The sequence below is a fragment of the Labrus bergylta genome, chromosome 7 (genome assembly GCF_963930695.1).
Source record: "Labrus bergylta chromosome 7, fLabBer1.1, whole genome shotgun sequence".
Taxonomy (NCBI): Eukaryota; Metazoa; Chordata; class Actinopteri; order Labriformes; family Labridae; genus Labrus; species Labrus bergylta.
Window position 1 is genome coordinate 4643013 of NC_089201.1, and position 26584 is coordinate 4669596.

Below are 26584 nucleotides of genomic sequence, written 5' to 3' on the forward strand. Positions count from 1 at the left end.
CTAACGTCGAGTTAAATAGGTGGAGTTTAGTCCTGCCTTAACGCTGTAACTAGGTCGATCCAAAGTTAGGTTGAGACAGCAATTCCAATATGGATGTGGCCGTCGATTAAACTAATTTGCTGCCTCCGTAACAGACGGGTGACGTCACTCAGGGTTCGTCCAGTAATATTTAGTCTATAGTCATTCCGTTGACTTTTGTGCGTTTGGTGTGTACACAGCTTTACAAGGTGACATAATTGTAATGTGTGGGATAATGTTTATGAATAAAGTTTTTTCAATTATCACAAAAAAAAATCCAATGGACTGTTGCACATTCCTTTGATCTGAGCATTCTATGACATAATGCCTTTGATCTGAGCATTCTATGACATAATGCCTTTGATCTGAGCATTCTATGACATAGTTCTCCAAGAGAGGCAAAGCTCAGACTGAACACAGTCAACAGACAGAACACAGTTAATAGGCGAGTTTATAGTCAGCTGGGCAGTATACTTACTTTGATTTAGAAAAGACAACTTTGAAAGACATTTAAAAATGAATTTTGAGAGTTTGTATCAAAATGGACTTCAGAGCGAGTTGGAATGTGTTACAAGAGCAGTCAGCCTCTCACAACAAAACAACATCGCTGACTTTTTACTTCAGTATTTGACAGAATTGATCAGCTATCGAGAATCTCAGCCAGAAACAATTCCCAAAATCATCATCTTCAAACACCACAAGCTATGGGGTAAGCTACTGTTCCATTATATCATATGTTTTATTTAAGTTTTCTTATTTTTGGTGTCCTGAGCTAGTCACTTGAGTAATTTAAGTTGTAATATAAAAATCAATTTCAGGTTTCTTAGATTGATTTTAAAAGGCTAACATAATATGCAAACTTTTGAAGTGTATTATTCAGGCAAGATGATTCAAGGTATTAAGTATTACTCATTGTTTTGTAAAAGGTATGGGCCAGTATAGAATCTGAGTTGTAAATTGTATTAAGAAAATTACCGGTACATTTAATTATTTTGGATATCTTTTCTGCCTCCCAGCCATTTGAATGATAAAAATAACAATAATAATGAAATCATTACACAGATAAGTTAAAAAATGTACTTAGAAAACATGTTTTAGAAAAGATGTATTGTGTACTAATACATGTCCTTTTTAAAATTTTCTTTTCCAGAGACAAATTTCAAGAAGGAAATGAAGAAAAGTCATAAGTCTTCTACCACCACTACAAAAAAGATATCTGCAGTATCTCATTGTATGCCATCTCTGGATGAGGTAAAGGATGCACAGAAGACTCTCTTCCCAGATTTGCCATCTTCTACAGGACACATTTTGGAAAATAGAGTTGGGAGACAAGTACCACAAAAAAACCAAAAAAAGACACTCAGAGTATCATGGGTAGAGGCACCTATTCAACAGCAGAGTAAGGAAACAACTGACAATGTCAAAGAAGCAACAGACAAATCACAGCATAAGGTGCCACCAACTAAGAACACAGATTCAACACCTGCAGGGTCAAAATCCAAGGCAGTCAGTCTGCCCTCCAAGGCCCTTAAAAAATCCACTGACACTGCCCCTAAAACACCTGAAAAACCGCAGCGCATAGTAACGTCGACTCAGAAAAAGGTTCCCACACCTGAAATTGGGTCAGGGTCAAAGTCCAAGGCAGTCAGTCTGAACTCCAAGCCCCTTCAAAAATCCACTGACAATGCCCCTAAAACACCTGAAAAACCGCAGCGCATAGTAACGTCGACTCAGAAAAAGGTTCCCACACCTGAAATTGGGTCAGGGTCAAAGTCCATGGCAGTCAGTCTGAACTCCAAACTCCTTGAAAAAACACCAGAAAGACCCCAGGACAGAGTGACACAGTCTCAGAAAAAGGTTTCAAAACCTGCAAGTGAATCATTGTCAAAGTCCCAGGCAAACAGTCTGCCCTCCAAACCCGTGGAAGAATCCTCTCGTAATGTCTGTGAAACACCTGAAAAAATGGCAAAAGTAGAGCTGCCCGGTCTCAAAAAGCTTTTGACACCTGCAATTGGATCAGTTTCAAAAGCCAAGTTTGTCGGTGTGCCCTCAAAACCCCTTGATAAAAACACTGACAACTTCCGTAAAACACCAGACAAATCCCAGCGTACAGTGGCATCGGCTAAGGAAAAGGTTACAACACCTAAAATTGTATCAGTGACAAAATCCAAGGGAAACGGTCTGCCCTCCAAACTTGTGGAAAAAAACACAGACATCCACAAAACCCCAGAAAAACTCCAGCGTATAGTTACACCGACTCAGAGGAAGGTTTCAACGTCAGTTTCAAAATCCAAAGCCGCCAGTTTTCCCAGCAATCGTTTAGAGACGACATCTGACAATGTAAAGAAAACACCAGAAAACCCCCAGCGCATGGTGACACAAATTCAGGACAAAACTAAAGACAGTAAGCACTTTCAACCTTTAAATACCCCAGTACCAACAGTTTCACAAAAGTATGTTAGTCCACCTAGTCCAAAGAATGGGACGGGAGGAGATCAGCTGTATTTAGATAAGGGTAAGGATTTCACAAATAAACCCAGGAAAGGGTCAATAATGAAAAGGGAGGTTTTGCAAGAAAAAATCAAAGCTAGCCCTCTAGTACTAGAAACTTCTACAGGACCAAATAATTCAGAACCAGACAGCATTAGCGCAATGCAGAAATTACCAAAGGTCAAGAAGCGAAAAATTCAGAAAAAGATTCAGCCCAAAATGACACCAGCTAAGCCCAAAGTACCCAAGGCTCCATGGGTAGACATCGCAATACCACCAGCACCGAGGGAAAAAATTAGAGGCACTCAAGAGTCAGCTGTCGACAAAAATAATTTAATTCATAACCACACCGGCCCTTGTGAACACGGTTTTACTCTCATCGTATACCGCCGTGTAATAGCCAAACCAGTAACCCCATTTTGACTTTGTAATTTTTTTTGTCATCCTGCCCACTAGGTGCCCTTCAACCTTGGAAGGGGGTCCCCTCTTGTGTGATCCTTCTCAAGGTTTCTTCCTTCTTGACCTGTTAAAGGGTTTGGGGGAAGTTTTTCCTTGCTCGCTTGAGGGGGAAGGAACCTTATTTTATGGGTTTTAAGTTTAAAGTTAAGTTCTGGCCATTTAGAAATGATACAACACTAAAATAATAATGATAACAACAATAATAATAATAATAATAATAATAATAATAATAATAATAATAATAATGATATAAAATGAAAAAATAAAATAAAAGATATTCAAATCTAATTTGATGTGATGTTTCATTGATACTAAAAGTTTACAAAAGTTTAAATGAAATAACTTTCTTTCTGTCAATGTTTGTGGAATTATTGTCTTTAATTCTCCATCTGTACAGACTCTGTCATTATTGGGAGACACTGCTCAGCTAACCTTGAGTTTCTCATGGTTAAATGTAGACCTTTCTATCAGCCAAGGGAGCTCAGCTCCACTATTGTAACTGCAGCCTACATCCCCCCTGATACAGATGCAAAAGCTGCTATGAATGAACTTTACACCGCTATCAGTAAACAACAGACTGCTCACCCGGAGGCTGCATTTATAGTTGCAGGTGATTTGAATCACTCAAACTTAAAGACAGTGCTCCCTAAATTTCACCAGCATGTTTCCTGCAATACAAGAGGAAACAAAACTCTGGACCATGTTTACACAAACATCGCAAGAGCCTACACCACGACCCCCCTCCCCCACCTGGGACAGTCAGACCCAGGTGTTCCTCAGTCAGACCCAGGTGTTCCTCATCCCCAAGTACTCCCCACTCATCCAACGTGTAAAGCCATCAGTGACAACGATTAAAGTGTGGCCAGCGGGGACAGACTCTGTACTTCAGGACAAGTTCCATCACACAGACTGGAGGATGTTTGCTTCTCAGGCTACCTTGGGCTCTCACACAGACATTGACACCTACACTTCTTCTGTGCTGGATTATATCAATACCACCATCGACAGTGTTACAACATGGAAGCAGATCACCACGTACCCAAATCAGAAGCCATGGATGAACAAGGAGGTGCGTCTCCTGCTGAAGGCCCGCAACACCGCCTTCAGATCAGATGATGCAATGGCCTACAGCGTATCCAGGGCAAACCTGAGGAGGGGCATCATCAAGGCCAAGCACTGCTACAAGCTGAAGGTAGAGGAACACTTCTCCAACTCCGACCCCAGACGCATGTGGCAGGGCATCCAGGCCATCAGTGATTATAAACCCAGCAACTCCACCCCGATAACCACAGATGTCTCCTTCCTGAACGAGCTAAATCACTTTTATGCTCGTTGCGATAGAGACAACAGGGAGACGCAGACCACGACCAGACCTCCTGCAGACAACCAGCCCCTCTCACTCACCTCCACAGACGTCCACGCTGCACTGAGCCGGATCAACGCTCGAAAGGCTGCTGGTCCAGACGGCACCCCAGGCGCGTGCTTAGAGCATGTGCGGAGCAGCTCACTGGGGTTTTTACGGACATCTTCAACCTGTCCCTCGCCCAAGCAGCTGTGCCAGCATGCTTCAAAGCCACCTCCATTGTCCCAGTGCCGAAACACTCCAGCCCGACAGGCCTGGATGACTACCGCCCTGTAGCACTCACACCCATCATAATGAAGTGCTTTGAGCGACTGGTCCTAGCACACCTGAAAAACTGCCTCCCACCCACACTGGACCCATACCAGTTTGCCTACCGCAGCAATAGGAGTACAGAGGATGCAGTTTCCACTGCGCTGCACTCTGTGCTCACACATCTGGACAATAACAACACATACGCACGAATGCTGTTTGTTGATTTTAGCTCAGCATTCAACTCTGTCATCCCCTCCAAGTTAAACACTAAACTCGGAGACCTGGGCTTCAACACCTCCCTCCGTCACTGGATAATGGACTTTCTGACCAACAGACCCCAGTATGATAGGTCAGGACACACCTGCTCCACCACCATCACACTCAACACAGGCGTACCACAGGGCTGTGTGCTGAGCCCATTCCTCTACTCCCTCTTCACCCACGACTGCAGACCTGTACATGGATCCAACACAATCATCAAGTTTGCGGACGATACGGCGGTGATTGGCCTCATCAGCAACAGCGATGACACAGCCTACAGGGAGGAGGTACAGCATCTGGCCGCCTGGTGTGCTGACAACAACCTGCTCCTCAACACCAGCAAGACGAAGGAGCTCATCATGGACTTCAGGAGAGAAAGAGGAAGCACGCACAACCCCATTCACATCAACGGGATGGCTGTTGAACGTGTCTCCAGCTTCGAGTTCCTGGGGACCCACATCACAGAGGACCTCTCCTGGTCCACTAACACCTCCAGTCTGGTTAAGAAGGCTCATCAACGCCTCTTTTTCCCGAGGACACTGAAGAGACACCACCTGTCTTCAGCTGTACTGATGAACTTCTACCGCTGTGTGATCGAGAGCATCCTAACCAGCAGTGTCTCAGTCTGGTACGGAAACTGCTCTGTCACAGACCGTAAGGCGCTACAGTGGGTGGTAAAAACCGCCCAGCGCATCACAAGGTGTCCACTTCCTGCTATTGAGGATGTCCAAAGAAAACGCTGCCTGCGGCGAGCTCACGGCATCCTTAAAGACTCCTCCCACCCTGCCCACAGACTGTTTACCCTCCTGCCCTCCGGTAGGCGCTTCAGAATCCTCCGGACCAGAACCAGCAGACTGAGGGCAACCTCCGGTCTCGAAAAATGAAGCCTTTGCGGAAGTACAAAAAACTGCAGTTCCTCGAGGTTCCGCTTGAGGCTGGCTGCAGAAGCGCCGGAAGTGCCATAAGCCCACAGCCAAAAAAGCCCTTTTATCACAGGAATCAACATGTTTACAGCCTGGTTAAAAAAACGAGATATATCTGAGAAGTTGATGGCCCCTTCTCCTCACACTGTGGGGGGGGTGAATTTTTTTATAACTCATTGGATTTTATTCTATTAAGGAAAACGGCTATGCCCATATTTGGTTGTGTCAGATTTGATTGACAGCTGTGCACGCTGCATCTGTCTGTCAGGTCAGCAGGTCAGGAGGCTAACAGCTTGATCCGTCTGATTTCTCCTCTTTCTTACTTCGTTTGGAGAGTTTGTTTAACACATATCTGACAACATACATGGCTTGCTGTGCGGTTAACAGACCATCCAACAAGTTGATGCTTCAGTTTTTTTTCGGTAAGTGATATAGTAGTGTTATATTTACTGCTTACTCAGTGTCGATATTTATATTTACGGACCTAGCTTGTTTAGCGTTAGCTTGTAAACCAGTCGACTAACTGTGTAGCTCATTATTTACAATGGTTTAGAAATGTTTGTTAAGATGTTGAAAATAATGAGTTTGTGTGATGTTAGAAGCTAAAGGTTCAGCTCGGTGGTTAACCACAGACTGTAAATATGGTTATCTGACATTATGATGAATGTTATACTCCACGATACGTAAATGTCGACATTAAAAAACAAACTTTGTGTAGTAATTATCCGTCAGTAACATAAACTGAACTGAACCTAATGTGCTGTGTAGGTTATAGAGGATGACATTAACGTTACATGGTTGATGTAGTGTCTTAAGATTTGAGCAAACTGTTAACAAATAAAAAAAAAAATCACTTTGTAAGAGCATCTGTAACCATTCAGAACTATATTAATAACCATATTAATTTTCACTGAACTCATACACAGAATATAGCTGTAGAAATATAAATAGCATGTGGAATGAAAATAAGATATAAAGCACATAGATATAAAGTACAAGAAATAGTTTGAAGAATACAGCCATGTACTGAGCTCATGTTAATAATAAATGAGTTACTGTATGTTCTGTACTAAAGCACAGAGAGTTGGGACCTGTTAATGATTTAAATAATTCATTAATTAATGTTAAGATGGAGTACTATCCACAATAAATTGCTTAATTTTTCCTCACAAAATCTGAGACAATTTGATGTGGAATATCATTGTGTGAGTGAGAGAGCTGAAAACAGCACGATTACAATAATGTTTATCTTCTTAACTTTGAATAGATGTTGATTACCTGAATACTGTACCTTTGTTGTCTGGGTAGTACACTGTTGAATTCATAAATGTGCTCTTACACACAGATGAATACAGAAAAATAGATGAGAACAAAAAAATGATTTAATGAATAACTGATATTTTCTCTCTTTCTTTGTCATCCTGAAGACCCCTCACTAAAAGTCCATGTTCTCCTGGATCCATGTCACATGCTCGAGCTTCTTCTGAATGACTTTTCAACAGTCAAAGTTTTGCTGAGAGAAGATGGCCAGCAGATAAGACAGCAGTACATGAAGGAGCTCCACAGGCTTCAGGAGGAGGAGGAGGGTTTGCACTTTGGAAGACTGTATTCATGCTGTTCAAATAAAACTAGATCTCCTCCAAACAACTTGCAATCAAACCATTTTCTTCCCATTTTAAAACCCTTTGTCCAGTTTAGATGGGAGAAGTTGATATTATGTGATATTGATCAGGGAAGACTACATTTCTAAATCATTTTTAACTGTGTTTTTATTCACAAGTTATTGATCTTATTTACTCTCCACGTATCTTGATTTTAAAATGGGGCTGTGTTTAAGGGCATATTTTTGCAATGACTCTGTTCCATCCCACTTTCAGAAATGAACTACATTAGTATTTATCAAAAGAATAAGAAGTTGTGTAAAAGTAGACTTCCTTCCCTAAGCTATTGAGTTGAGCATTAATGCACATTTTAGTCTTGTCATTTCAAATCTGAAATGTATACTCATAAGTAGACATAAAGGAGTGCATTTATATAGAAATATTTATTTAATGTGAAAAACAACATTAAAAAAAATCTGTTTTTATAGCAGAGATGAACATTTACATTTAGTTTACAGCTTGGTACAAAACAAACAAATAGGTGTGATTAGCTCATGTCTCGATGGACACACACTGTACAGGGGGTGAATGTTTTGATGACTCATCAGTTTTGATTTGATGAAGAATAAGAGTTATTCACAATAAGGTGTGTAGCTGACCAGCTTGACAGGTGGGCACGGTGTAACGGTTTGTCAAGAGGCTTAAAACCCGTCTCAGCTCCAGCTCTCAGCCTGTGGGTGACATCACTCAGACCTCCCTCACAGCGAGCTGTTGAAGAGAAGTAACTGAAGTCCACCTCAGAAGAACCAACAAATACAGATGTTGTTGAGGCTCAGGTTTCTTCCTCTGTCTCTGCAGCTCTCTGGGCACCTCAACGGACAAGTCACCAATAATCCACACTGTGTCTATAGGAGAAATACAAAGGTGTTCAATTAATGCCTCAGACAAGACAAAATGTACAGTTAACTACATGTGACAGCTCAGGCTGTTTTTTTGTTATGAGCCACATCTGCAGGAATAATATTGAACAAGGTAGCTGCAACTCATCATAATAGATGCCAGTCTTAAACACTATTTTTTCGAATACTTAGTTTTTGGTGTGAAGCTGACACTGTCCACAGACTCCATGACTTCACGGGGTTCAATAGAAAACAAATGTCTTATAATAAATACTAAATAATTATTTGTTCAATTGTCATGTTCACCGTCATCGCTGTTGACATCAGTAAATATAAGACACAGACATTCCTCTTTTTGTCAGAACAGTAACATGAACTGTATGCTTTGTAATATTGATTTCTTCTGGATGTCTCAAATATTTATTTACAGTTTATGGATAAAACTTTGTTAATGTATTGCTCTGCTAACACTGACAAAGTCTAACTTTCTGACAAATAACTAATAACCATGATCGTATATTTAAAAAAGTGTAGTTTTAAGACTTTAATTAAATATTTGGGTTGAATATAATTCGTTTTAACTGTGTTGTAGAAAAGTTAAATGTTAACTTACTGTTTATAGAGTTTTCTCAGGACGAGCAGGAATAGGGGATGATAGCAGCCTAGCTGTTAGCTAAGCTGTCAAGTGGACTGCTAACGTCGAGCTGAATGGGCGGAGCTAAGTCCCGCCGGTCCCGCCTTACTGCTGTCGTTAGGTTGATCCGAAGTTAGGTTGAGACTGCAAATCCAATATGGATGCGGCCGTCGATTGGACTCATTTTCTGCCTATGTAACAGACGGGTCAGGGTTCGTCCAGTAATATTTACAGTCTATGCTTTTTCCCCAGAGCTGTCTCTCTACTGAACTCTACCCCCCGAACTCTGAACTCTGTCCCTCTCGCTCTCTCCCTCTCTCTCTCCGCCCCCTGCTGACCCCCCCCCCCCCCCCCTGCATATCACCTCACACCCATCATCCCCCCACCACTCCTCCTGGTCACACACACACATCTCTCATCCACCTGTATTATTGTATTATAGTATGTTCATATCACCTCAATAAGTTATCGACCTGTACAATATGTCCATATTCTTTATATTATCTGTAATCTAGTATAGCATGCTCACTGCACCTTAATCTGTATATTATAATCCTAAGAATACACTTATATTTATAGCATTTATTTATATTTATAGCATCCCATTAATCCAGCCATCCATACATACCTAATAATTCACTTTTTTTAGTCTACATCTGTAAATTTTGTAATTACTGTACATAGCACAGACTCTTGCACTTTCTGCTTATTTGCACTTCTGGTGAGATGCCAAACCTCATTTCGTTACTCTATACTTGTATATGTGTAATGACAGTAAAGTTGAATCTCATCTCATCTCATCATCATCATCTATTTTGTAATGCTTATTCAATGTTGGTTTGCATTGGCAAAAGGCTAAGAAAATCAACCCAGACTTCTCTTTTCCCATCATCGTTTTCCAACTCCTCCTGGGGGATTCTGAGGCGTTCTCTTATGGAGATAGAATTGTCTCAAAAAGATTTATACATATCGAAATGAAATGTATAAATATGCATACATTTATAAATATACAAATACAAATATACAAATATAAAAACGTGACATACAAATAAATGAACTAATTTGTAAAAATAAACATGTATTTGTAAATATATTTAGGAGATTTGGAAAAATAAATATGCTTGACTTTGTGTGTGGATTCTGCATTTGTGGATCGCTTTTGGGCTTTTCTCTCTATAATTTTGAGGAATTAACTCTCCATGCCAGCAGGCGGCGGTAGTCTGTAATCGTCATTCCAAAAAGGGGAAACCGGAAAAGGACGAGGAAGAACACGGATAAATAAACCGTTGTTGTGATACAAGAAGACAATTTTCTCACCGCTGTCGCTCAAGACTCGTAATATAGGTACTTCTAATGGAGAAAAATGTCTGATTAAAAAGTTGAAAATGGCACTGGTATTGTCAGTGCCATTTTGCTTCACTGAACAGCCAATCAGAGAGATTCCTACCCCCACCCACACCGGCGACGGCTCATGGCGATTCAACAAGTGGAGCGACGGAGCTGGACACACTGCAAAAACTAGGGCGACGACCGCTCACCTACGGGCCGACGGTCTCCTTGGTGTGTCAGGGCCTTTAGTCAGAGGGGACCTCACCTGATGACCTTTAGTCAGAGAAGACCTCAACTGATGAGTAGAGTCTGGACTAAAATCTGTTAAAAGCTGCTAGTATTCCTTACATTTTAATAAAAAATATAAATTGTTACTAAAATTACTTTTACATGTCTTTAAACATGATGCTCATAGCAGTTACATTAAAAACTGTCCAATCATATGAGAGATCAGCACTGCAAAAACAAGATGAAGGCGTCCATGATGATGGCGTCCACCTCATTTGCTGCCTCCGTAACAGACGGGTGACGTCACTCAGGGTTCGTCCAGTAATATTTAGTCTATAGTCATTCCGTTGACTTTTGTGCGTTTGGTGTGTACACAGCTTTACAAGGTGACATAATTGTAATGTGTGGGATAATGTTTATGAATAAAGTTTTTTCAATTATCACAACAAAATAAAATCCAATAGACTGTTGCACATTCCTTTGATCTGAGCATTCTATGACATAATGCCTTTGATCTGAGCATTCTATGACATAATGCCTTTGATCTGAGCATTCTATGACATAATGCCTTTGATCTGAGCATTCTATGACATAGTTCTCCAAGAGAGGCAACGCTCAGACTGAACACAGTCAACAGACAGAACACAGTTAATAGGCGAGTTTATAGTCAGCTGGGCAGTATACTTACTTTGATTTAGAAAAGACAACTTTGAAAGACATTTAAAAATGAATTTTGAGAGTTTGTATCAAAATGGACTTCAGAGCGAGTTGGAATGTGTTACAAGAGCAGTCAGCCTCTCACAACAAAACAACATCGCTGACTTTTTACTTCAGTATTTGACAGAATTGATCAGCTATCGAGAATCTCAGCCAGAAACAATTCCCAAAATCATCATCTTCAAACACCACAAGCTATGGGGTAAGCTACTGTTCCATTATATCATATGTTTTATTTAAGTTTTCTTATTTTTGGTGTCCTGAGCTAGTCACTTGAGTAATTTAAGTTGTAATATAAAAATCAATTTCAGGTTTCTTAGATTGATTTTAAAAGGCTAACATAATATGCAAACTTTTGAATAAGTGTATTATTCAGGCAAGATGATTCAAGGTATTAAGTATTACTCATTGTTTTGTAAAAGGTATGGGCCAGTATAGAATCTGAGTTGTAAATTGTATTAAGAAAATTACCGGTACATTTAATTATTTTGGATATCTTTTCTGCCTCCCAGCCATTTGAATGATAAAAATAACAATAATAATGAAATCATTACACAGATAAGTTAAAAAATGTACTTAGAAAACACGTTTTAGAAAAGATGTATTGTGTACTAATACATGTCCTTTTTAAAATTTTCTTTTCCAGAGACAAATTTCAAGAAGGAAATGAAGAAAAGTCATAAGTCTTCTACCACCACTACAAAAAAGATATCTGCAGTATCTCATTGTATGCCATCTCTGGATGAGGTAAAGGATGCACAGAAGACTCTCTTCCCAGATTTGCCGTCTTCTACAGGACACATTTTGGAAAATAGAGTTGGGAGACAAGTACCACAAAAAAAACAAAAAAAGACACTCAGAGTATCATGGGTAGAGGCACCTATTCAACAGCAGAGTAAGGAAACAACTGACAATGTCAAGGAAGCAACAGACAAATCACAGGATAAGGTGCCACCAACTAAGAACACAGATTCAACACCTGCAGGGTCAAAATCCAAGGCAGTCAGTCTGCCCTCCAAGGCCCTTAAAAAATCCACTGACACTGCCCCTAAAACACCTGAAAAACCGCAGCGCATAGTAACGTCGACTCAGAAAAAGGTTCCCACACCTGAAATTGGGTCAGGGTCAAAGTCCAAGGCAGTCAGTCTGCCCTCCAAGGCCCTTCAAAAATCCACTGACAATGCCCCTAAAACACCTGAAAAACCGCAGCGCATAGTAACGTCGACTCAGAAAAAGGTTCCCACACCTGAAATTGGGTCAGGGTCAAAGTCCAAGGCAGTCAGTCTGAACTCCAAGCCCCTTCAAAAATCCACTGACAATGCCCCTAAAACACCTGAAAAACCGCAGCGCATAGTAACGTCGACTCAGAAAAAGGTTCCCACACCTGAAATTGGGTCAGGGTCAAAGTCCATGGCAGTCAGTCTGAACTCCAAACTCCTTGAAAAAACACCAGAAAGACCCCAGGACAGAGTGACACAGTCTCAGAAAAAGGTTTCAAAACCTGCAAGTGAATCATTGTCAAAGTCCCAGGCAAACAGTCTGCCCTCCAAACCCGTGGAAGAATCCTCTCGTAATGTCTGTGAAACACCTGAAAAAATGGCAAAAGTAGAGCTGCCCGGTCTCAAAAAGCTTTTGACACCTGCAATTGGATCAGTTTCAAAAGCCAAGTTTGTCGGTGTGCCCTCAAAACCCCTTGATAAAAACACTGACAACTTCCGTAAAACACCAGACAAATCCCAGCGTACAGTGGCATCGGCTAAGGAAAAGGTTACAACACCTAAAATTGTATCAGTGACAAAATCCAAGGGAAACGGTCTGCCCTCCAAACTTGTGGAAAAAAACACAGACATCCACAAAACCCCAGAAAAACTCCAGCGTATAGTTACACCGACTCAGAGGAAGGTTTCAACGTCAGTTTCAAAATCCAAAGCCGCCAGTTTTCCCAGCAATCGTTTAGAGACGACATCTGACAATGTAAAGAAAACACCAGAAAACCCCCAGCGCATGGTGACACAAATTCAGGACAAAACTAAAGACAGTAAGCACTTTCAACCTTTAAATACCCCGGTACCAACAGTTTCACAAAAGTATGTTAGTCCACCTAGTCCAAAGAATGGGACGGGAGGAGATCAGCTGTATTTAGATAAGGGTAAGGATTTCACAAATAAACCCAGGAAAGGGTCAATAATGAAAAGGGAGGTTTTGCAAGAAAAAATCAAAGCTAGCCCTCTAGTACTAGAAACTTCTACAGGACCAAATAATTCGGAACCAGACAGCATTAGCGCAATGCAGAAATTACCAAAGGTCAAGAAGCGAAAAATTCAGAAAAAGATTCAGCCCAAAATGACACCAGCTAAGCCCAAAGTACCCAAGGCTCCATGGGTAGACATCGCAATACCACCAGCACCGAGGGAAAAAATTAGAGGCACTCAAGAGTCAGCTGTCGACAAAAATAATTTAATTCATAACCACACCGGCCCTTGTGAACACGGTTTTACTCTCATCGTATACCGCCGTGTAATAGCCAAACCAGTAACCCCATTTTGACTTTGTAATTTTTTTTGTCATCCTGCCCACTAGGTGCCCTTCAACCTTGGAAGGGGGTCCCCTCTTGTGTGATCCTTCTCAAGGTTTCTTCCTTCTTGACCTGTTAAAGGGTTTGGGGGAAGTTTTTCCTTGCTCGCTTGAGGGGGAAGGAACCTTATTTTATGGGTTTTAAGTTTAAAGTTAAGTTCTGGCCATTTAGAAATGATACAACACTAAAATAATAATGATAACAACAATAATAATAATAATAATAATAATAATAATAATAATAATAATAATAATGATAATAATAATAATAATAATAATAATGATATAAAATGAAAAAATAAAATAAAAGATATTCAAATCTAATTTGATGTGATGTTTCATTGATACTAAAAGTTTACAAAAGTTTAAATGAAATAACTTTCTTTCTGTCAATGTTTGTGGAATTATTGTCTTTAATTCTCCATCTATTTTGTAATGCTTATTCAGTGTTGGTTTGCATTGGCAAAAGGCTAAGGAAATCAACCCAGACTTCTCTTTTCCCATCATCGTTTTCCAACTCCTCCTGGGGGATTCTGAGGCGTTCTCTTATGGAGATATATACAAATATACAAACATAAAAACGTGACATACAAATAAATGAACTAATTTGTAAAAATAAACGTGTATTTGTAATTATATTTTCGAGATTTGGAAAAATAAATCTGCTTGACTTTGTGTGTGGATTCTGCATTTGTGGATCGCTTTTGGGCTTTTCTCTCACTTTCTTGCACTGCAATCCATAAATAAATACCCCCGAATTTGTTCGCAAATAAGGCCTCCCCTGAACAACCAGTAGATGGCAGTGTTGTGCAGCCACCGCTGGTTATGGTTATAGTTAGGTATCTTTTATCCAAATTTACCATCTATGACGGCTGCAGGATCAACAACATGGAAGCTAAGAGTGGACTAACTGGATGGCTAAGTAATAACTAGTGATAACTGTTTCTTGTGGGTTGTAGTGACAATTTTTAATCTACTAAACAGTATACATGAGTTCACTTAGTCAGTGTACAGACGGATCTCACTGTCTCTTCAAAGAACTAAGTGGTTCCTGCAGCGCATTGCTGTTAGCATTTCCACTGCTGCCTGAACTCCCGTAAAGATTATGCAAGCTATATTGAATTACAAATGACTTAAATGATTAACAATGGAAAGGTGGCAAGTGCTGTGTTTAGTGTTTCATTAAAACGGAAAGAGTGGAAATGTTAGGAGAATTAGAACTGAATATGTCAAACCATTTCACGCAAAGCCAAAGAAATACCTTTTAAGATGGTAAATGATATTAATCCCAATGAAATGCTATGAAATTCTCAGGGAGAGATTTAAGATAAAGATAAATACATTTGGTTGCAATACACAACATCTTTGTCGGGATACTTTCTGAAAAGATTTACAGTCATCAAAGTTAGAATGTGACATAATCAAAGATAGTGTTTTAATGGTGGATAAGAATAAGGAAAAATGCAAAATTCTCGACTTATTTTGGCAAAGCAATCCAAACATAAATGTATTCATCAAAAGGTCCCTAGTTCTGTGGGAAAGTTCCTGCAGTCGAGAAAGAGCTTAAGCGTATGAAACAAAACATGTGTATTAAAAGTATTCTATAGAGGCAAGAGGGAAAGAAAACAAAGTTAATATTAAAACCGCAAGCGGTGATCAATCAATCAGCAGCAGCGAGATGGCGCCAAGGAGGAGGCCAGCACATCGATTTGTGTAAAAGTTGTTGCACTGGCAAGTTCAAACAGGTAACACAATGAAGATTACATCATAATTTATGTAGAGCAGTTCAGGCTGGCACTGTGATGACACTTGTGAAATTTGGAGCACATTGAACATTGTTTATAGGAGGTAGTACTTTGTTCTTGCAGTAGGGGGCGCTATGGTTACAATTTATTATTGTTATGTGACTGTGTTCAGAGGCCAACCCTGATTATACCTGTGAAATTTAGAGCAAATCTGACATTGTATATGGGAGGTAGTACTTATTGTTTGCAGTCGGGGGCACTATGGTTAAAATGTATCATTGCTTTGTGACAGTGTTCAGAAACCATGGGTGCGTTGGAATTGTCCCTCCTATCTCCTTTCACTATCCACTTTACCTTAACCCCGGAAGCATTTAAGTGGCGGCCATGATAAGAGCCGTTTGAAGTTTCTAAAAGTTAAGGAAAGGTGGGTCAATGCTTCCTTTATAACCTCCTGTGATCGGCTTGTCAGAGCAACGAGATCGCCTTTCCCTAAGTCCTTTATGAATTCTCCTAACATCTTTCTTTAACCTCATGACGTTTTCCCCGGGGTTAAGGTAAAGTGGATAGTGAAAGGAGATAGGAGGGACAATTTGAATGCACCCCATCCCTGGTTATACCTGTGAAATTTGGAGCAGATCAGACAAAGTATTAGAGATGTAGTACAGCCTCTTTCCAGTAGGGGGCGCTATGTCAATGGCATAATTGTATTAGGTCAGATGTGATCAGGCCAGTACTGACATCGTTCAAGTGAAATTTGATGGAAATCTGAAATTTTATATGGCAGGTAGTAAATAGTCCTTGCAGTAAGGGGTGCTATGGTAACAGTTGAATTTTGTTATGTCAATATGTTCAGAGGCCAACCCTGATCATACCTGTGACTTTTGAAGCAGATCAGACAAAGTATATCAACATGGGTCTGAACTACATCCTGCATCCCCTCGACTCCCCAGGGACCTATGCTAGGATCCTGTTTGCTCGGCTTTCAACACCATCATCCCGGATATTATCCAACACAAACTCACCGAGCTCACAGTGCCTCCACCTGTCAGTGGATTACCAACTTCCTGACTGACAGGAGACAGCAGGTGAGGCTGGGGAGCGCTACATCCAGCACCCGGACAAACAGCGCTGGCACCCCCCAGGGGTGTGTTCTCTCCTCACTGCTCTTCTCCCTTTACACAAATGACTGCACCTCAGGGGACCCTTCTGTGAAACTCCTGAAATTTGCAGACGACACCACCGTCATCGGTCTCGTCAAGGACGTTGACAAGTCTGCTTACAGACGGGAGGTAGAACAGCTGGCTCTCTGGTGCAGTCAGAACTATCTGGAGCTGAACCCGCTCAAGACTGTGGAGATGACAGTGGACTTAAAGAGAAGCCCCCCTTCACTCCCCCCCTCACCATTCTGAACAGCACAGTGTCTACTGTGGACTCCTTCAGGTCCCTGGAATCCACAATCTCTTGAGACCTGAAGTGGACCTCCCACATAGACACAATCAGAAAGAAGGCCCAGCAGAGGATGTACTTCCTGCGTCAGCTCAGGAAGTTCAACCTGCCCCAGGAGTTGCTGATCATGTTTTACACCGCCATCATCCAGTCTGTTCTCTGCACCTCCATCACTGTCTGGTTTGGATCTGCAACCAAACTGGACAGACACAGACTGCAACGGATTATAAGGACTGCAGAAAAAATCATTGGTGTCGACCTGCCCCCCATCCAGGACTTATACCAGTCCCGGGCCAGGAAACGGGCAGGTAGTATCACTGCAGACTCCTCACACCCCGGACACAAACTTTTCAAACTCCTCCCCTCTGGCAGGCGTTACAGAACACTGTACACAAAAACAACCCGTTAAAAGAACAGTTTCTTCCCCCAGGCTGTGACTAATGAACGCTAAACAGTCACAGAGTGTCAGACCAGTTGTGGTGAAATGACTCTAAACCAACCATCACTGTGAATATACCTTTACATACTGTATATGTATATATATATATACTGTAATTGACATCTTAATTGACCAATCTGTCACATAACTGCATTTTTGTTATTATCATGTTACTTCAGCATCTTTTGCACTATTCACCACTGCACTGTTTCATATTTAGTCATGTAAATATTAGTCTTTTCTTATTATGTTTATTGTTGATATTTAATGTTGTACCTGTTCATAAGAGAGAAATGATAAAACTGACTGTGGAAGAGAGAGAACAGATTTTAAAATTTGACAGCAGCAGGATGATTGGTTGAGAGAGGTTGTGGCAGAGTCGGGTTGGATTATTACTTAAAGAATAAACGACCCAATCGATCGCCAGTGGGCCGTCATCTAGCAGAGGAGTGGTGGTAGCTTATCAGGTGGAATGGTGGCCTGGGGCCTGATGGCCGGCGTTAAGAGAGTCAGCATTATGGGCAGGGTGCTGAAGAGCAGGAGAAGTGATAGGACTGGCCACAGAGGTCCACTTCCTCTTCTTGGGCAGTTTAGCAGCAGGAGCTGAGTGGTGATGCTTTGAGTCCTGAAATTACATAAAAAAATTAGAAGTTGTCAAACAGTTAAGTTCACAGAAGCATACTTTTACAATGTCACAAGAAAATGTAAACTGCATGCTGAAACTATTTGGCTTCAAGCAGATTTAAGTGTCAGGATTCTCTGTCAAACGTCCAGGGAAGGCATGCTTAAAATTAGTACAATTGTAGATAATACAATAAATAATTCTTGCTTTGGATCATCAGAACTGCTCGAAATAAGATTTTCTTTTTAAATAACTTTAGTGAAAGCTGAAGATTTGGCTCAGACTTTTTAAAAAAGTTTTAGTGAATTGAATTTTTAGAAAATTGAAGGTGAAAATGCACATTTCCGCATATTCAAGCTAAACACATTATGTTTCTCTAATATGAGACAGATGACAAACATCTGACATCTCCTTCTTGAATAGTTGAACGGTAAACATCTGCTTTCTTTCTTGTTTATGTTTTTTTCTTGTACCTGTTCATATAGGTGTGGACATGTGGAGGGAGTGTTGAAGTAGTGCCTTGCTCCAAGGTCGCCCACATCGAGAGGAACCACAAGCCCTACATGCTTGATCTTGCCCCCGCCATGAAGAGAAACGCCCTGAGGGTAGCAGAAGTCTGGATGGATGAATACAAGAAAAACGTTAACATTGCTTGGGGTTTACCATTAGAGGTACTTCATATATCAGAAGAGAATATCTTTATTGTGAAGAATTTTTAAGATATTTTTTACTGTCTTTTTGCTCTTAAACAACAGAGATTTACATTTTAAAAGTCATTTTCTTTACCTCTGCAGAATCATTGATTTGACATTGGGGATGTTTCGGAGAGGAAACAACTCAGAGAAAGATTGAAATGTAAACCCTTTAAATGGTGCATTGAAAATGTGTATCCTAAGCTGGATTCCTTGGACGTACTAGCTTACGGAGAAGTAAGTTTAGTTCTAATTTCAGTCATGTTGGTCATAGTCACCCAGTGTTGAGAATGGAAGTTACAAATGAAACTACGGCTCTGTGAGTTAAGATCGAGAGTTCTCTGTCACTCTGAATCTTTGTAACAAGATCCTTGTGTAGCGATGATATGGTGGTGCAGAGAAGCCACCTCGATCAGGCTGTTGTGTCTGCAGTGTTGTGAGTACTACCGAGGAAATGACACTTAAAGGATATCTATTAAACTATCTTTCACCATCAGCTATGTAGGTGTCTGGGACACCTATTGAGTAGCGTTGCGAGATGTGTAGCACAAAAACTTTCTTATTCATCTGATAATGGCATCAGTAAAATCCCTAATTTCCGCCTCTGCCAGTAACTTTTAATTTCTTTTAATTGCCTGTAACTTTTAATTGCTGTCTCTTTAAAGCCCCCCTCCCCCCGTGCCTACTTCCCACGTTCAAGTTATGTTTTGAAGTGATTTAACGAAAAGCACGGTTGAAGGAGAAAGACACCGGAGTAGTTCAATCAGAAGAGACTTAATTAAGATTGAACAATTATTTATTGAAACATTTAGGTAATACATGTGCAAAGTCTTTGGGGATTAGACTCCATCATAATGACTTCATGTACTTGGAGGGGTGATGAGACCGGCAGCAGGATAGGATACTCCTCTATGGAGTCTAGACCCTGGTGGTGGTGGTGGTGGTGGTGATAGAGGAATGCAGGATGTGATGAGGAGTGGGTTTCTGAGGCTGGATCTGAACTCTGCTGAGCTTGAATGGAGGTGACCAGGTTGGAGGAGGTGCTACAGTGATCGCACTGAAATGACAAACTGACTGTGGAAGAGAGAGAACAGATTTTAAAATTTGACAGCAGCAGGATGATTGGTTGAGAGAGGTTGTGCCAGAGTCGGGTTGGATTATTACTTAAAGAATAAACGACCCAAATCAGCTGATCACCAAAGCAAGAGATGGAGGAAGTTGTAGAGAGGAAGAAAATTGTATAAAAGTCTTCCTGCTTGTACTTACGCTGAGCTCCATTTAACTACAGTGAATAGAAACAGAAAGAGTAGAGTGGCTAGCAAGTGTGTGAGGAGGAAAAGAGAACTGAAGCGAGGTATACAGATTAAGTTTATGTGAGGAAAACAATAAAATGATATCAAAAATAAAATCAGTTTAATATTGTAATAAAAAATAACTTGATTTATACATTCTTTCAAATGTTTGCCATGTATGGTGATCATTAAAATGTAATTTGCCAGCTGCAACAAGTAATAAACCTCAACAATGTTTATGTTTAATGTGACTGAAAGATCATAAATGTTATGAGCCGCCTCTGTCAGTCATGAAGAGTTCATAGACTCTGTGTGGTAAAGGCACTATACTGCAGGGTGTGTGCCATATGCTTACATCAAATTGTGTTTTGATAAGTCTTTTTCTTACAGATGAGGAATCTTGATGCTAACATGTGCATTGACCAAGGCCCAGTGCCAGGTCATACACCTATCGCCTATGTTTGCCACCACTATGGACCCCAAGTAAGTAATGGAAGAAATATGATCAGTCTCTCAGAAGTAACAAGCTGCATTAAAGATAATGTGCTGCATTTGGATCAGCAGAAACAATCTACTTGCTCACTTTATTTCTTCAGTACACTTATTATCGTGAAAGTGGTGAGTTCTACATCGGTGGCATCAAGTCCCACAAGTACATTGACAACCGGTGTTTAACTGACGTTGGCGAGGAAGAAACCCTCCCCGGCCTTTATGATTGCAAAGAGGCTGCACAGACCGGAATGGGGATTTACTGGGACTTCACTCAGGTATGACAAAATCAACTGTTATTAAAATAATGACAGTCAGAGAAGAGATCAGGCAAAAAGAAATGTTATCTCTGTAGAACAGTTTAGAAAGTCAGAGTTTCAAAGTGTTCGACATAAAGGCCCTGACAGACCAAGCAGGCAGCAAAGAACTAGTGGCGACAAAGGCCGCCTTTGGCGTGGCCTCACATCTCCTTTTGTCTTGGCCAAAATGTTGCACTAAAACACACCGCAAAGACTACAGCCGACGGTCAACCAACATGTACGTTCTGCACATGCGTGAGAGGAAATAATTCTCTATTCCAGCAGGTGGCGGTTATCCATTGTTATGATACGAGAAGACCATTTTTCACACCGCTGTCACACACCACTCGTTTTATAGGTAGCCTACTAATCGATGTCTGATAAGAAGCTGAAAATAGCGCTGACGATTCCTCTCACCGACCGCTGACGACGATTCAACATGTCGAATTGGCCAAAAAAAGGCAGATGGGTAGCGACAGAGACGGACACACGATAAAAACTAGGACAACGACTGCTCACCGATGGTCCAACTAGGGCCAACAGCCGACGATCTCCTTGGTGTGTCAGGGCTTTTAGAGGATGAAAGAGTTTACAGAGACCAATTTTGGTAAAAAAAATATTGGTTAATGTTGTATGCAGATGATATCGTGTTCTCTCTTTCAGGGCAAAGAACTGAAGAGCAGACGGACGAAGAGATGTCTGGAGATTAAAAATGGAAAACTTCTAATGCAGCAGTGCTCTGGCCAAAGATGGAACATTCAAAACATAATTAAAGCATTTTAACACCAGGACCGCCAGCAATTTTGGGCCCCCTGCGAGCGACAGAGTGACTGTCAGACCGGCATATGTAATTTCATTGTTTGTGCTCATAAACACACAAATAATTCATTTTTTTGATGAAGTTACAATAAATTACAATAAATACAACTTAGTTTAATGTACAAACTAAATATAACAGAGCATAGAGTATGATTGGCAACCTTTTGAATGTCTCATGTCAATTCACAATATTTGTTGGCTTTTTTATAGCGGGCAGTTTTTTTGTCTTTTTTTACTGCTGTTCCACGTCTTCCGTCACTAAAATACATTCTACAAAAACAAATAATACATAACTTTTAATCTATTAATATTGTTGACTTTATTAGGATATGCATTTTAATAAAACACTGCAAAAAGAGAGAAACACCGAAATAATGAGAGGACATTTTTTTTTAATGATGATCCTCCTCCTGCTCCTCTCAGAAACTAGATTTCTTTCCAGGAAAGAAGGGTCTTATTCTGCTTGCAGTGGGTGTTGATCTGACACTGCCTTCCTTTCAGCTCTTGTGGCTGCTGTGGCTTCATGGGCACCGATGTCAGACTGGCCTTGACACACAGGTATTCTTCTTGCAGTTTAAAAAAAAAGTTGCGACAAAACAATGCAGGAGAATGTATCATTTTCAACTGCGGTCCATATGACTGCGGCGGTGGTCAGAGGCATAAATGCTCTTGTGTGAGCAAGAAGCGCTCTTATCATCAATAGTTACAATCACCTGTATGTATGAAATCTAAAATGACAAATGTGACTAGAGTACTCATTTATCACAGTCTTTTTGGGAAGGAGAAAGTGAGCCGTTAACATCCTATATTCCATTTTGAATTGTGCTGCAGGGGTGTGGGGTTTACAAAAATTTAGATATTGTAAAGATTAAAACTATAGGATGCTTTCTGGGGATTCATAGATTTGCTCCTAGGGGAACGTGGGCTGGGTGCCAGCGGCTGTACTACGAAAATGTTAAATGATCTGATTGTGGAATCGACTTATCAAAATGGCAGAGGGCAGAATAAACAAGAAAGTATTCATGTGGAGCAAAAAACATAACTCTCCATGGGCGAATGAGCTTTATTCAGTTTTTGAGGAGGTGGATTAAACGTATATTTTCATGAATAATCTGTGTTGTAACGTTAACTCCATGAAAGATAAGCTCTCAAGTATAAAGAAATATGGTTTCAGAATGGTCTATCCAAGCCAAAACTGAGGACATATGTACAGATCAAACATGATTTTATGCCTGAATTATACAATATGTTACATGTCATTTATATAGAAGCCAAAGGTCCTTGGTTGTACAAAACGATCTGGTATTTTCCCTCTGGCCATTGAAGTCGCTCGATTCAAAAATATTCCTTTATTTGACTCTGTGAGATGTGTGAGTTGGACGAAGTTGAAACTGAGTCCCACTTTCTTTTGCATTGTACAAAATATGAGGATTTAACAGAATTAGTGTTTCATGAAGTAGCTCGTCAAAAACCTGAAATATTGGCTTGGGCAGATGTGCGGAAACTGGAATGGCTGTTTAAGTTTGATGTGTTTAAGCTTGCTAATTTTGTCTCAAAAGCCTGGAAAAGAAGACAGGATATTCTGTTTAATTAGGGTTTTGTTTTCTCTTTTTATTTTGTGACAATAAATAGACCTACTATGCAGTCTGATCCTGGAATGTTTTAACTCATGGTGTCATGTAAGACCATTTGGGCTGGGTATATAAATGTATGTATGAAACAATGATAAAATAAAAACTTCAAACTTCCTATACAATGCTATTATGATGCAAGCTCTTATCTCAAGATTGTGGGGAGCTCACAGCTCAATATTGTTACAACATGTGGGGTTGTCACCATACAAGTTTTTGTTGTTTAAACATGGATTTAGACAGTGCTCTTCTATTTTCTTGGTGGAACTTTTGGATAAAAATGCAACGTTAGATATTTTTATGGATTTTTTAAAGCTTCCATATATTGATTGTATAAAAAAAAAAATATTGTTTATAACATCAAAAAGCATTGATAGAAAAAAATGTATAACCCTTGGGACAATGTAATAATCACATTTTGTTATTTTCACTGAAATTGTAATTAAATAATGTTGCCTACTTTATCCTAAAGGTCACATATTCTCCTCCTTTTCATCCAGTGTGAATAAGCCTCAGAGCTCCCCAAAACATGTGTGTGGAGTTTCTTGTTCTATTTGATCATGTCTATAAACCCCTCTATTTCAGCCCTGCTCAGAACAGGCTGTTTCTGTGTCTGTACCTTTAAATGTAAATGCGATGTGTCTGACCACGCCCCCTCTCTGGAAGGGCTTGGGTGTCACGGTCTTTCTCGCTCCATGTCCTATTGTTTACAGTGAGAAGGCAGACTCAGAGGGCAGAACAAACACCTAGCTGTGGGAGTGTCACCCACCTGGGGGAGGGGTTACTGCCCTTTGTGATGTCATGAAGGGAAAATCTCCAAACGGCCTGTTTGAGCACACATTTTCTGAAAAGTGGAGCAGGCGAAATACGGAGAGGATGGATTCTTCTCATGATTGGGGGATTTGTAGACAGACTAGGGACACATATTAGTGTAAGAGAAACGTGGTAAGTTTATTTTGCATAATATGTGACCTTTAGAAAATCACCTATATAAATATCAAGAAGTTGCGTTAGTATTCTTCTGATTTGACCAAACAGCATCATTCAAAGCTTGTATATGACACTTTTATCATTTAATAAAACTGAAATTAATCCACTTTATAGCTGCTGTGCACAAATAATCCTCTTTATTTGCTCTTGCATATTAGTTATATCATAATACTGTCATTGCATGAAGCAGCCTTTGGGTCATGACCCCAAATGGTATTCAAATGGGCTCCCCTGAAATGTCTAATTATTGATCAAAGTTGAATACATTGGAGCATTCTGCTTTAATTAAGCTACAAGACGTAATCTTGTAGGGCTGATGTAGCCCATGTTACAAACTATCTCGGTATGCATCCAGCATTAATTTCCAGCCTTGTAAATACAAGCTCACCTGGCTGTACACTGAGAAAAGAAAAATCCTCCCTTTTTGGACAATTCTCATCTTGGCCTTTCTGCCCCGGCCTCAGTAATAAACCTGAAATAGCCAGAATGTTCCCTTAAAGTACTGTTTACTTGCAACTCAAAAGAAAAATCACAATTTAAATTTTCATTTTATCAAAAAGCTAAAACATCAAATCTAGGGTCCCCAGAGTTTTGTGAAGTCAAAGATGGGTCACAAGCCAATAAAGGTTGGCAACCACAGCCTCAATGTGACCTCTAGACAGCAGAAGTGTTGTAGTCCTAAAAACTCAAGGCAGCCTGTTGTAGTTTCAAATGTTGCCTGTAGAGTGCGCCCACACACTGTATTATCCACGTGCTGATAATTGCACAGTCTCTTAGCACTGAGAACAACTCAGTCCTTTGCTCCAAGAAGTAGATGAAACATATCACAATGTATTTTATTTAGAATGACGGGTACAAAGGTTCTCCTGTCTGTAGAAACAATAATAGTTATGTGAATTATTCACTGCGATACATGTTCCCAGGGCACATCAGAAAAGTCTGTTCATTCATTTCATAGTGTTTTAAACGTTAAAGAATCCATGTTTATTTGGATCTGTTTTATTCAGAACAAAAATATCACTTCCACTCAGTGAAGCATCAATTACACCATTTCTATATACGTTGATGAGACCATCTTCTGCACAGATTGTCCATGAGAAGAGAAGATTAAGTGATGGACATCTACAGCTCATTTTGTCTGGTCAAACTAGAAGTAAATGGTACAGCAAACAACGCATTCCTGTCAGATACAAAGTGCTGATGTGCACGGTGACTCTCTTTTAGGACTTGGACATCTCGGAAAAGGGATCATCAGGACAAACTTGCTTTATGAATTTAGAAGACAGTGTCCTAATTATGAAAACTCAATGACAGTTATACAAAGCTGACTTTGCAAGTTATTAGTGTGTGTGTGGGTGTGTGTGTGTGTGTGTGTGTGTGTGTGTGTGTGTGTGTGTGTGTGTGTGTGTGTGTGTGTGTGTGTATAGCATATGTAAAGATCTGTGTGTAGAGTTTTGTACTTCTTTAACTTGAAAAGAGCTGCAACCAGGGAAATGGTAGAGAAGTCTTTAGTAGTGTCTTTAAAGTAAATTTAAAGGAAAAAGGGATTGGGAGATAATTTAAACTAAGATGTGTTCCCGTCCAGGGTCTGCAGCTGCTTCCTATCAGTAGCTCACTGTCCCGTTTTAACTGTCCTGTGAGCAAAGCAGAGAGTGGAGAGGCTTTTGTTTAGTCCTGAGTTTTTGTTCAGAAAGTCAGCTTCCCAGCTGCTCGGTGGTTATCAGTGTGACATGTCTTGATCCTGCTGCATGAGCCTCTGTTACCCCCATCATGCTGCTGCTTGGTTAAGTAAACTGCTTGGATTGCCTGATGGGCTGCAGGTATGCCCAATGTCATGTGCCTAGAGGCTACAGCACCTGAACTGGGAAAAACACTCCATCTATCTCCTCCCCCAGCCTGAGCTTGGGGATCTGCTGCCTGCGCTGGATTGGATGGTCTGTTTGCAACAGCAGATTGATGCTGCATTCATGTGCTCCTTACATATATTTTGCCCCCATCTGATGACTTACTGTATATGATGTCAATTCGGCAAGTCAGGCACCTAATTCTCATTGCTCCGACTTGAACAGGCGTTTATGTGCATTTTACACTTACACTACTGTCTACAATGAGTGTGACACCCGAGTCCCGCTGTCTGGGATGTTTTCCCTGCCGTATCTACATCGTGTTTACATGGATGGGACGGCCGGCTCATCCCCTTGCGTATAAAAGTTGTTTAATTGAGGGACTAGAGAAAAGAAGAATAACATACTGTACTCACTGCTTAATTGAATGTCAAGTAAGCGTTTCTAGATCACAGTCATTTCATCTACTGGATCAAAAAGTCACACATTCTTCCCTTAAGGTATAGGATTTGAAAAAGGACATACAGA

General features: G+C 40.5%; 1 long non-coding RNA gene and 1 pseudogene across 1 annotated transcript; one reads left to right on the forward strand and one right to left on the reverse strand.

Moving 5' to 3' along the window:
* Window positions 1-24309, forward strand: part of LOC109996808 (probable polypeptide N-acetylgalactosaminyltransferase 8) — a 31090-nt pseudogene extending 6781 nt beyond the window's left edge.
* LOC136179723 (uncharacterized) lies at window positions 7193-9193 on the reverse strand. Its single transcript, XR_010666707.1, has 2 exons — window positions 8880-9193; window positions 7193-8272 (listed from the first exon to the last, which is right to left on the reverse strand). It is a non-coding gene; the product is annotated as an uncharacterized lncRNA (long non-coding RNA).
* Window positions 24310-26584: the final 2275 nt, after the last annotated feature.